Source organism: Aplidium turbinatum, chromosome 1, assembly GCF_918807975.1.
Source record: "Aplidium turbinatum chromosome 1, kaAplTurb1.1, whole genome shotgun sequence".
Lineage (NCBI taxonomy): Eukaryota > Metazoa > Chordata > Ascidiacea > Aplousobranchia > Polyclinidae > Aplidium > Aplidium turbinatum.
In genome coordinates, this window is record NC_137472.1 from 62,540,047 (window position 1) to 62,552,819 (window position 12,773).

The 12,773-nt window shown below is 39.8% G+C and overlaps 1 protein-coding gene and 1 pseudogene across 1 annotated transcript in view; both read right to left on the reverse strand.

Annotated features, from left to right (window-relative positions):
- The window catches only part of LOC145768272 (uncharacterized), a 111,210-nt gene that overhangs the window by 41,763 nt on the left and 56,674 nt on the right, over positions 1 to 12,773 (reverse strand). The gene's annotated exons all lie outside the window — the stretch shown is intronic.
- LOC145784887 (U6 spliceosomal RNA) lies at positions 3,700 to 3,821 on the reverse strand (annotated as a pseudogene).

Below are 12,773 nucleotides of genomic sequence, written 5' to 3' on the forward strand. Positions count from 1 at the left end.
ACATTGACTTAATAACTTATGTCAATGTTTTTTCGAAATATTGCTTTCACTTACTTCTTTATTGAAGTTACTACTTTAAACAAACTGTTGACTTTATTGTAATGAACGTATGTCAGTAAAATCATTTTATTTTACTGGCATATGTGAAAGGTGTATTATCTTTTGTGCACAAACAGTCTTGATTTGGTACTTGATCAAGCGTCAGTGCAGAAACTGGCATTTCGCACAAGTAAGTTGTGGTGAATGATATTTAGAACACAAATGGCTTGTGAAACAACACCAGGAGACTATTGGAAACATGGTCATCCTAAAACTACCAACGTACATTAGCCCAAGGCTTCCCAAACTGTGGGTCGTGACCAAAAACGAGGTCGCAAATCGTAACTTTAGGGTTGTCCAAAAAGTAAAAGTGGGCTGTAACAGTCAATAGGTATAGCCCACACGGTAGGCTGCATTAAAATGGAAAATGGCAAAATAGTGACTGCAGCAAAACATTCTCAATTTCAGTTTCAAAATCAAGCCCAAAAAATAAACAAGTCATAAACAAAACAAGCCCAAATGTAAGTAACTCGTAAATCTGACAAATACGCAACTCAAAACAATATCAAGTTTATGAGAACACCGCAAGGTTGGCAATGATGTTCCACACTTTTAAGTGCTAAACTCGCATTGTAAAATTGCATGCCAGTTTATTATATCACAAGCTTTAGCGATTCATTATACAGCGCGTGAAAATTTACACTTGTTTTGATGTAAACCATCAACGAGTGCGCGCTCAGCTTAAATGCTTGTTTTTATATAGCTCTGTATCCATCACAAAATGCGTTGCTCCTCAGCGCTTTACAAAGCAGACAGTGTCAATGCAGCCGTATAGAGGCGCAACTGAGTACATTATTACCCGAATCTATTCCATTGCTCAGTGCCAAGCAGGAATTAAATTCAGTATCATTTTTAAAAGTCTTTGGTATGACCCTACAGAGTATCGAACCCATGCTTACCGAATCAGAGGCGGGCGCATTGCCCACTAAGCCGCAACTTTTCTTCAATTTTTATGATTCGTTGCTTGTCTTCCTCAACCGATTCTACAGCCAAGACTGGAAACAATGCGTTATACACAATTTGTTATAGCCTATCTATTTTGTGAGTCGTACAAGGCATGGTGCGTTGCGCTTGAAATGGCTTTGCCCGTGGTAGGATTTCTTTGTGGGGTTTTCTTTGCCTGCCTTACTCTTCTTTGCTATGAGCTAAACGCATCAAGATGTGTTCCCCTTACGACCATCAGCACTCTTGATAACGCACCATGGCTGATCCTCATAGCAACTGTCCATACAAATCTTAAATATATCAGCTAAAGCTTTGTGGGCTAATAAAGCTATAGCCTAAATAGATGTTGTTTTTTTGTTTTGTTTTTTGTTTGTAATATTATTTTTTTTTCCCTTTAGGCTATATCTTAAATTTTTCTGAAGGTGTTGCGACCGTGTTACAGACAGAAGAAAGATTGGCGCATTTGAATTGTGGTGTTGGAGAAGATTACTGCGTGTTCCTTGGACAGCCAAAATAACAAATGTCGGTCACAAGCACGTTTTAACGTTCGCGTTTTATCGCTTCTACCTTTTTTACGACCTTTGCTATATTGACGTGTAGCCTATTGTTTTTGATGTAATGGTCAGAAATAAAATAAAACTGAACTAAACTGAATGTGATATAACTTGTGGTAAGTTCAGTATAAACTCGACTATTATGTTGGGTACCATGCGGGACGCCCAGAACTACATGGCGGACCGCCAGTTGTACATGTCTGGTCTAAACCTTAAAATTATTTGGCTGGGCTATCACTCACAACAGTATTTTCCCACTTTCGATTTTATAGCAGAAACCTCGCCACCTTGTCACATTTTCATGTCATGTCACTGTTGTCATGTCACTGTTGTCATGTCACTGTTGTCATGTCACTGTTGTCATGTCACTGTTGTCATGTCACTGTTGTCATGTCACTGTCATTCTTGTCATGTCATTGTTGTCACATTTTTTTTATTTCAAATACTCAAGAAACGCTGTAGTCCACAAACTAAATATGAATATGGTTGGGGCCCTAAACAGTAATGGGCCCCAACCTGGGGTTTTGGAAGAGTTAAACATGACATTTTGTGCAGTACGCAATCAAAACAACACAAAAAAAAAACTTTATTAGAACGGATGTGATCGAATGCTTTCCCTCCCCCTTGCGTACGCCACTGGAATTATCCGTGAAAGTTACAAACCTCTGTTTGTTATTTAAGTTAAAATTCATTTAGAACGTTGACTAATGGCTTGCTTGAAGTTGGGAATGAAAATTAATTTCCTTTTCATATTTTGAAACGAAATTCGAATTCATTGACAAAGTCATCACGATATCAGATAGGTAAGAATGTAATGGATGTATTTGATTTCTTTATATTATGACAGAGTTAAGCCTACTTACGCATGGTTGCTTACTCATTTACTCAGTGAAAATAAACTCTGCAGTGGCTCAATGTCTAAAACATTGGTTTTAAACCTGGAGGTCGTGACCCATGGGAATCCTTTTTGTCTTGGCATACTCATTTTGGTGACTTCGAAGGGGACCCCTAAAAATATGTTTATCGAAAATTTTCTCATAACGTTTCTCCTAATGGAATCAAGTGTTGCATAAGCTTCGAAGCGACACACTTAGATGAATCTGCTGAACTCGCGACGCACTTATGTTGGCACACAGGATCAAACATCAGTAGGATAATCAATATGCTTTTCTATAAATTTTAGTAAAAATTAGTAGAATTTGGCGACAGTTGCAGAGAATTCCTCCTTTTTTTCATGTGTAAACTATTCAATATTAATTCGTTATAATCACAGTCATGGCAAAACTGTGTTTGCATTTCTTTATTAAGTATTCATCAACAATCTGCTGTCTCAAAAGAATTAAGTTGAACATAGCCAATAGATTTAACTCATTCAGGCAATATGACTTTTTTAGTTAGGCAACCGAACCTTTGGAATATCAAACGACGCACCAGGGCGTTGTGACGTAGGCCTACTGTTTGCGAATCACTGTAATACACAAATAAAGCACAAAACAATTTTTAAATTTCTTAATTCATCAATCATGCTACAAACTCGGAAACTTTCACAGACCCTACAGTTAACAATCAGGGTAGGCCTATGCAGGGGTCACCAAATGGCGGCCCGCCACGCTGTATCCCTTCGGCCCGCGGAAGGTATCAGCGTACAAGTATAACCAAAAATACTTTTCTTGAGGAGTTAAAGAGCACGAAGGCAAAAAATACTTTCCGGGAAGCATATTTTCGCATTGCATACGATTCCACCGACCGACCAATCAGATTATAGTTCTAGGTGGGGGTTGCTTAAAGTTATTCCAATGCGATGTCCAGCCATACTGTCCCAGTGGTTGATTAAAACGTCTGTTTTCGAATTTTGAAATTGTCTGTGAGCATAGGGTTGCTTATTTTAAGTTTGCAAATGTCATTTAAACACTAGTGCGAGTTTCACCGTTATTGTGTTTCACGAGCAGTGTTCTCTTTATGCAAGTTTTTGTTGGCAAAATGGGTCGGTGTGTCAACTCAATTTATAATAAATTAGCAAAATATTACACATAAATTTAGAGACTTTTTCTGATTGTATTGTGAAAATATTTAGCTTAGTACTGCAAAAGTTTTTTTTTTAAGAAATATGGAACGCTTCACGATTGTGCGTGTCATCCTTGCGCAGGGAGCCATTGCGCAGGATCCATGCTAATATTCTCTGTATCGTTCCAATTATAGTATATGTACTGCCGATGCAAGTACTGCAAAATGTTGTTAATCAACAAATTCTTGCCACGCTGATGAGCACCGCAAGTGACAGTTGTCTATAATAAAAGAAAGACGGTTTTATAGACTCTCACAAAAGGTAGGCACTTTAACATTACCCACTAGTCGAAAAGGTACGCGATCATGCGTGACATGTTCATTCGCAATTCAGCTGATTTCAGTCATGTGACTCGACACGTGATATTCTGATCGAAAATTTTTGATACAAAGAAATTTAACGGAATGCTTCACTACAACCACCGTTGCCTAATGGTTAGGGCAGAGGAGTAGTAATTTCGATTTCGTGGGTTCGTTTCCCACCCTCTGCTAATACTAATTTTTCTTCTGCAACTGAATTGAGTGCAAGAAGGATCTTAATGACTGCAATCAACGGAGTATATAAGGAAAATTGTGACTAAAACACAAAGCAATTTCACATTGAAAAGCAGGCACTCTTCGACGAGTGGGTGATGTAAAAGTGCCTACCCCACAAAAAGGATGCAAAACTCATTGCTTTTTTAGAGGGAAGACTTCATAAATTACGATAGAATTACGATTTTGCGGTGATTTCCACAAGCGTTTGTTTCATGGTACCTGGTTTCTTTTTCCCTGTTATTGGAGCCTATTTTTCGCTGATATGTTGCAGGTCACTATTGTTGCCTGTATTGCGATGTGTCAAACATTTCCTTGTTTACTGAAACTGTTAATTGCAAGATATCTTTCGCGAAGCGAAGTAACAACACCACTCTTGCTTGGCGATGAATATTCTGATGAAACCGCTCTCCTCGCTATAAGTGCACACAACAAGTGGCCTCTATTTATTAGGCATAGTTAAAAAAGTCAAAAGTGTTGCAAAAGGAGCTTGGCCTGGTAGTAGCGTTGTTCGATTAATTTTGTTGCTGCGGTATTCTAACATAAGTATGAACAACATGTAACGCTGGATACTGGGTACGAAATGCGTTATTTTCTAGCATAAGAGTCAACCTACCATTTTATTAGTGCGGCCCGCCACAGCTTTCCTTAGTGCCAAAATGGCCCGCATGAAAAAAAGGTTGGTGACCCCTGGCCTACAGTTAACAACCTATGCGTTGCCGGATGTTTTTAACTGAAAATGATAATTATTTATTCAACGAAAATCGATTTGAAATAATGGGAAATCAAAGATATAATAACCTGCAACTGCTAAAAATTTTACGCTACGCAGAAGCAAAACTTACGAATCTGACAATCTGACAACTTGAAAATGGTCAGACATTTTAAAATATTGTAAGAGAATTATTAATCAACCCGCAATTATCAAAGCTGGCACCCTTAACAATGACAAAAGGTGGTAATAGGCAGTGGCGGCTTGTGCTATAGGCTCGTGCCCACTTGAAATAAAGATAAGAGGGAAAATATGTTTTCCTCTGTGTTTGTCCGACCCGGTTACTTTTTTCACTTAAGAATTGCGGATCGAAACTCAAAATATTAAAAGTTTTGTTTGGCAACACCGATTTTGGGCAAACTTATTTGTAGCCCGAGATTATGGATTTCAAGCGCTCTGATTGGCTAAAAATTATCCTTGAAGCTCCACCTTTTTTGGTATTTTGCAGCAATTTTTGAATCTGTTGAGGCTGCATGGAAAACAACCCCACCAAACCGAATAACTTTACAGACTTTTTAAAGTTAGTTTTTATTTTGCAGAGTAGGATGAGCCATGAATGTAGAAGTGTTAGTTGTAGAGTTAGGGTATTCAACAGGTCATAAGTTAGAAAGTGCTAGGGCTGGGGTTCTTAAACTTTTTTTTAACGCGGACCCCTTAAAACAAATTTGGTTTGCGTGGACCCCCTTTGTGGCCTAGTCCGAGAAACTTTTTTGATCAGCACGAATTGGACATGACGCAATAAAATTAAAATGAATTGATAACAAAATTTATTTGTATTTGAATAAGGATCTTCTGATGATCCTCCTTTTAGGGTGAAACAGGGTGACAAGGGTTTAGAGAGTAGGCCTAACTATATTTGATTTGAGGTAACAAAATTTATGTTTTCTTAAATTTGAGAAATAGCGAATGCAGATTGTTTTTCAATATCTTCGATTTAATTTCATTAATTTAAAAGATGCTCAGGGTTGGGACTATTGATTACGAATCGATATTCGATAGCGTTATTCGTTACTTTGTCACTGTCGAATCCGTGTTTTCTTTTCTTTTTCAAATAAATATCGATTAGCTGCTATTCTTTACTATTTTGTGCGTTGAATCCGATATTCGGTACTTTTCTGTAAAGTTTACAAATAAACAACGTAAAATATCAACCAATGTTACGACCAATCTCTGTACAAATCAAACGTCATATAAAACCGTTCAAGTCTACTGAATATTACGTCATGGAAGTTGCTAGAAAATGTGCCAAAATTGCACCAGCGTTCATAAGAATTGTGTCAAACCTGTTTGGGCCTGTTTAAACAGGAAATATTACATCAGCTTTAAACACCTGTTGGAATGACTTCATAATAGTCTTTCATTATTGCGTCACAGTACTGCATACGTGAATTTGAGATATTGCTATCTATTCTGGTCATTCGTAAAATGATTGTTTGAAAGTTGGCCGCACATTTAACTGTTGGCTTAGTGCTTGCTAGCTGGACAAAGGTTCCGTCTTTTATCCAAGTAATTTGTATTGTAGTGACAGTTTTTAGGTGTACGGCGTTGCACCAGTCATTTCGATAGCCTCGGGCTAATTTTACTGGAATACACTTTTGAATAGACGTTTCGAAAGTGTGTTTATTTTTGGGTCATTGCACGCAGACGAACGGATTTGGGAATCTTACGTTACAATTTTCCCACGAAGAGATTATGGTTTACCGCTGTGACCACAAAAAAAATAAAAGACGAAGTTAGTTAGTTGGTAGGCCAAGAAGCACTTAGAAGCAAAGAAATAATAAAAGAAGATCTTATTGGTTAGTAGTCTAAAGAAGTAAAGAAAAGTAAAGACATTTCTTCTCAGTTTGGTACAGAAGAAAAATAACTTTGACATTTATTGGCAAGAAAGAAGATTAAAGGCAATCCATCTGTGCTTGAAGATTCAAGTGGAAGAATCCAAGCAAGTTTTGTGGACGTTTGGACTTCACATACTCGTACAGCTACGGTATCGTGCATTTAAATTCTTTTTTGTATTTTTTACGGTCTTGGCAGTTAAGTTTTTTATAACTACTGTAGCCTAATAATTTTGTGTGTTTGTGTAACTTAATTTTTTTAATTGTTAATTTAGCCCCAACGTTTAATATGTCTACACTCGGTGGCGACAAGGACTCGACCGCCGTAGACTCGACTGAGTTTAAGCCTGATGATGTTCTTTGCGGTCGGGCAGGCCATTCTGGGGAGGGACCCAATAACGATGAGGCTAAGTCAGTTCGAGAGGCCCGGCATCTTAGACGGGATATTTTGACTCAAATTGGGAAACTTTCTGTGGCCCTAGGTTCTTTGAGTGATAAGCAGGAACTGTTAATTTTTCGATCTAACTTATCTACTTTAGAAGAGGAATTACGGCATTTCCATGCTCTCTTGAGTAAAATTTTTAACTCTGCAATCTTAGCAGAACTTCGTGATAGGGTAGATCCCGAATTTAACTCGTTAAAAAATAACTTCCAACAAAAAGAAAGTGAGTTCTCAGATAGGTTGGATGCTGACATACATCCTGAAGATAGCGCCTCAAATGTAAGCACTAGGATGTCTGAGAGCTCGTCACGGATAGTGGCACAAATTAACTTACAGCTAAGACGAGAGGAGCTCCAGATACAAGCCGAAGCCGAAGCGAGAGCTGCTGAGGCTGCCATGAGAGCTGAGGCCATACGAATTGAAGCTGCCATGAGAGCTGAGGCCATACGAACTGAGGCTGCCGCGAGAGCTGAGGCCATACGAGCTGAGGCTGCCGCGAGAGCTGAGGCCAAAGCGAGAGCTGCTGAGGCCGCCGCGAGAGCTGAGGCCGTACGAACTGAGGCTGCCGCGAAAGCCGAAGCGAGAGCTGCTGAGTTCGCACTCAAAGACGCTCAGTTGAGGGCTGAACAACGTAAGGAAGTGGCATTAGCTGAATATCGATCAGAGGTGGGCTCCCGGCGTAGCTCTAAGAAGGGATCTTCTAGGCATTCCAGAAGTGAACATCAATCACAGTTTAATTTACATAACCTTTTCCAGACGCCTGTTCAATCTGTAAGTGGACCAGTACAATCCACATCTTTTCAAGCTGTTTCAGGAGGTCTCAGGGCCGCGGCTAAGGGTCTTCCGAAGGCTGTAGAGCCAAGGTCTGCAAATTACAACCGAACTCCTCCCCCAGAGCGTACAGGTCACGGGGCCGCCATTAGCAGTAATGCTTTGCCCCCTTCAAAGTTTTCTGCGCCGCTAGTTGCTGATCGCCCAGCTACACGTAATTTGGGTGGTTGTGAGAGGCGTATCGTGTCTCCTGATTTTAACGTGTTTGAGGATCGTGATCAGGCTGTGCATGTGACTGAGCCCACTCAGCCCCTTAAGGGATATAGCTTGTCTTCTCCCGCTAAATCGAGTTCTCAACAGCAGGATTGCTTTTTTGAATACCAAAATAGTAGGACGTTCTTCGATAAGGCGGCCTTGATTGGTTACGATGGTAATAATATGCCATTTGTCTTCTTTAAAAATCGTGTTATGGCCTTGATGGCAGCTTCGCCCTTTAAGGGAACTCGTTTGACTTTGTTGCAAGCAGCTTGTGTTAGAACAGCTGCACAAACGATTGCTAATTTGGTTTCTGACACTCCTGGCTTGTCAGAGGAAGACAGGATAGAAATGTCGTTAGCTCGCTTGTCCCAACGTTTTGGAGTTCGTGGAGGTCTTTTCGCAGAACCGGAAATTAGAAAGTATCGCTATGGTAGCAAATTGACTTCTATCTCTTCCAGTGATTTGAAAGAGTTTAAAGATGAATTGTCGCAGTGTTTGCTTTACGCGAAAGCTTATGGTCAGCGTGATAAATTAGAAGGACGTTTTGTTTTGGATTTGGCTAAGCGACTCCCGTTTGACGCTAAGCAGCGTTATCTTGACTTTTTAGGTGATCAGTATGGTAGCACTGAGGAACCTACCTTTCAGAGTTTGTTTGATTTTGTAGTACGGGAGGAAACGCGCAAGTCGACTGATTTTAGCATTATGCTAATGGGCGATTCTGGTGAGTCGCAGCATTTTAAAAAGTTTGGCAAAGGAAAATTGCCTTCATGTCCGGTTAGGCAGACGTCGGTAAAACCCCATGATAATGTGATTTCAGGGAGTTCGCAGTACTCGACTGCTGTTGGCGCACCGCGCGGCGATGTGGCCAGACGTAGTGACATACCGGCATGTTTTTGTTGTTCGTCACGTGGTCAAGTTGAATATCATTTTTTGTCTAATTGTAAAGAATTTTTGCGCTTGACACCTAAAGGTCGGAGAGATGTCATTGTGAAAGCTGGAAAATGCTTGAACTGTTTGCGCCAGCATATGGTTAAGGACTGTAATCATGCAAACAACTGTCGTCAGTGTGGGCCTAACAACGATAGGAAACACTATTTTCTTCTGCATGATTTTTATGTGACGTCACGTGATTCTCTGGATTCGGGCGGTAAAGATGATGCTGGTGCCAGAGTTCCTGTGCGTAATGTTAAGATTGGAAATGTTAAAGCAGCCTTTAACCGCGTTACTGCTGCTCGTGTTTTGAATCCAATGACTGGCAAATCGAAGTTGGTGTATTGTCAGCATGATCCTGGTTCGCAGTTGACCTTTGTTTCGAGTGACTTGGTGTGCGAACTTGGTCTTAAACCGTATGATAAAGCGTCGTTTAAAATGGATACTCTGGCTGGTCAGAAACCTACTTGTGCTGACCTTGTCAAACTCAACATCCAGTCGTTAGAGACTGATGAACTGTTTTGTGATATAACCTCGGTGGTTAACCCAGCTTGGGCTGACGATGTTAAAACTTTACCCCATAAACAAGATTTAAGTGGTTTCCGTCATTTTCATGACGTGAATATGTTTCATTTGAATGATTGTAGTACTGTAGATGTACTGATTGGCATTTGGCAATGACAACGCTTATTTGATGTGGACAAAAGAAGAACGTGTTGGTGAAAATCGTAGTGAACCGCATGCTTTACTCACTCCTCTCGGTTGGTTGGCTTGTGGTGGTAAGTCACCCTTAGTTGAAAGCGTTGCTAAAGTGTGCAGAGTGCAGACGTCTTCAGAGTCGGATGTCATCTCTGGCTTTCAGCGTGAAATTGAGTCTCGTGATATGGAAATAGCAGACCTGAATAAAGTCATTCAGGATTTGACTTTGCAAAATGAAACCTGTGAATTGTCTCGCAATGATATTTTGGCTAGAGAACTTGTCGAACCGAATATTGAGTTGAAAGATGGTCGATTTGAGATACCTGTTCCGTTGAAGGAAGATATTGATCTACCTAACAATTTTGTGTTGGCGTCAGATAGAGCTGCTGCTTTAAGAAAGAAGGCTTTAAAACAACCTGAACTTCGTGATTTCCTTACTGACACCATGAAAGATCTTAAATCTAATGGCTATATTGAGCGTGCTGGTGAAGCAGGAAATGTCAAGGGATTTGAATGGTATTTACCATACTTTGTGACGTCACAATTAAAAAAGCGCATTGTTTACGATGGCAAGTCTGAATTTCGAGGAACTTGTGTTAATGATGTAATGTTTTCGGGTCCTGACTTGTTAAACCCTCTGGTAGATGTCTTGGCTAGATTTCGGCTTGGTAGATTTGGTCTCATGGCTGATGTGACTAAATGCTTCTTTCAAATAATGTTACCTGAGTCGCAAAGGGATTTGTTTCGCATATTGTGGTTTGAAGATGATGACCTTGAAAGTGGAAAGATTGTACCATTTCGTTTTTGTGTACACCCTTGGGGAATAAAGAGTAGCCCATATATCGCTTGCTTGGCTATAAAGAAAATGGTCGAGCAGAACCCCAGCGGTGCTGGTGAACTAACTCTCTGCAATATTGCAGATAATATGTACATGGATGATTTTATATTTTCGGCTGATAGCTTAGAGGAAGCTCAGCAAATCACTCATGAATCAATTGAAGGGCTTAGAAGCAGACCGGTCTAAACCACAAAAACATTATTTTGAGTAAATCGCAATTGAAGTATTTTGAGTACCAAAATATCGACAAACAATACACACAACAATGCATGCAAGTTTATTAGATATTGTGACAAGCCTCATCTGTTATCCACTGAATGTTTCAAAAAATCGCAATAACTACTGAACAAAATACAAAAATACGGTTAGACCATTGTGGCACACATTGTAACATAACAATACAAACTACAAAAATGCTGTTAGACCATTGTAGCATACATTGTAAGTTACAATTTTGGGAGTTCTATCTACAGTTGGATCTTTTAAGGGCTGAAGAATATTTAGGGTTGGCAGAAAAACTTTACCAAAAGAAAGTGTCAATGCATTTAAGGAATAAAAGCAGTTCTATTGTGAAAAACTTTTGGGATATCATTAACTCACACAACTTTCCTCTAATCATTTTCGTTTTCATGATCTGCTTCGTCTGGTAGCATTTCATCAAGATCCTGATCCGCAGAACTACGCAAGTTCTTATAGAAATCGTGATAGACAGGAGAGGAATATAATCCAACAAATCGTTGATATCTTTTAGTTTTAACGGGTTAATCAGCACAGGCTGATCATGAAGACGATTGAGAACTGCCAAACCATTGGCTGGTCGACCACGACTTTGACGCTTTGCCAAATCCAATACATTCCATTCAGTAATATCAGTCAAGTTGTACTTGAAATACATTAAACTTGATGATTCACTGACAAGTCTGATCCATTGAATTTTTAACCACTCCACCTTTCTGCCACCAGTATCCCTTTTTCTGATCACCAGTTCTTTTTTGTAATCACTCACACCAATAAAGTCTTCTGAAGACATGGGAATAACGTTGAAAGGTTTTTTCCTGTTTGCCTCTGCAACAATGTCCATCCACTGCTGCGGAATGTAAACATTCTCATGACGCTTTTTCGCGGTTTCTACTTTTGCAAAGTCACTATCGTTCGGAAGATAACTATGGCCAGAAACCATGAATTTGTGATTGACTTCTTCAATACCAAGTCTAGCTACTCCATAACTCCGTAAATGTCCTAGCTACTCCATAAAACGGCTGACCTTCTCACAAACAAGGTTATTAGCTACCTACCTTTCTATTAACACAGACAGTGGCGTAGCCAAGGGAGGGGTTTTGGGGGTTACAACCCCCCCCCCTTTGGCACGCGTGTGACGTCACGATATTGAGAATGATGCTTTCAGTCTAAAACAAATTGCGTAATTTTCAACAAAACTGCATTAAAAGAGCGAGTTTTGCCAATACCAAACATCTCAGCCAGGAATTAGCAACAAGAAAACACAGAGACTTAGCTTTATTTCCGAAAAAGGCCGAAGAAAACATGATCTTATCCTTTTGCTATGCTACCGGACAGCACCATTTTACAGGAATATTCATACCCACATTTTTGTTGAAAATGCTCTCAGAATGCACCAAATTCAAAGTAATTTTTCAAAATTTTCTGGGGGAGGCCCCCCAGACCCCCCGCCGCTGGGTTGTCAAACCCCCCCCCCTTTCAAAATTCCTGGCTACGCTACTGAACACAGAACATCAACTCTTAATACTTTAACTAGCTAAATACTGCTATCTTGTAATTATGATTCTTGTTTTGGACAACCTATAGGCTAAAAATGAGTCTGCAATAATTTGAAGTTGCCAAAATTGCATCATACAGATTTATACACAACATAATATTGAAATGATATTGAAAATAGCCAAATTTGCAAATAATGGCAACTGACAACCCTGAAGCATTTGCACAGCAGCTGCTTTGGCTCAAGCGCAGGGGAAAAATTGTAGCTTAGACCGCTTTGGCTCAAGCGCAGGGAAAAAAT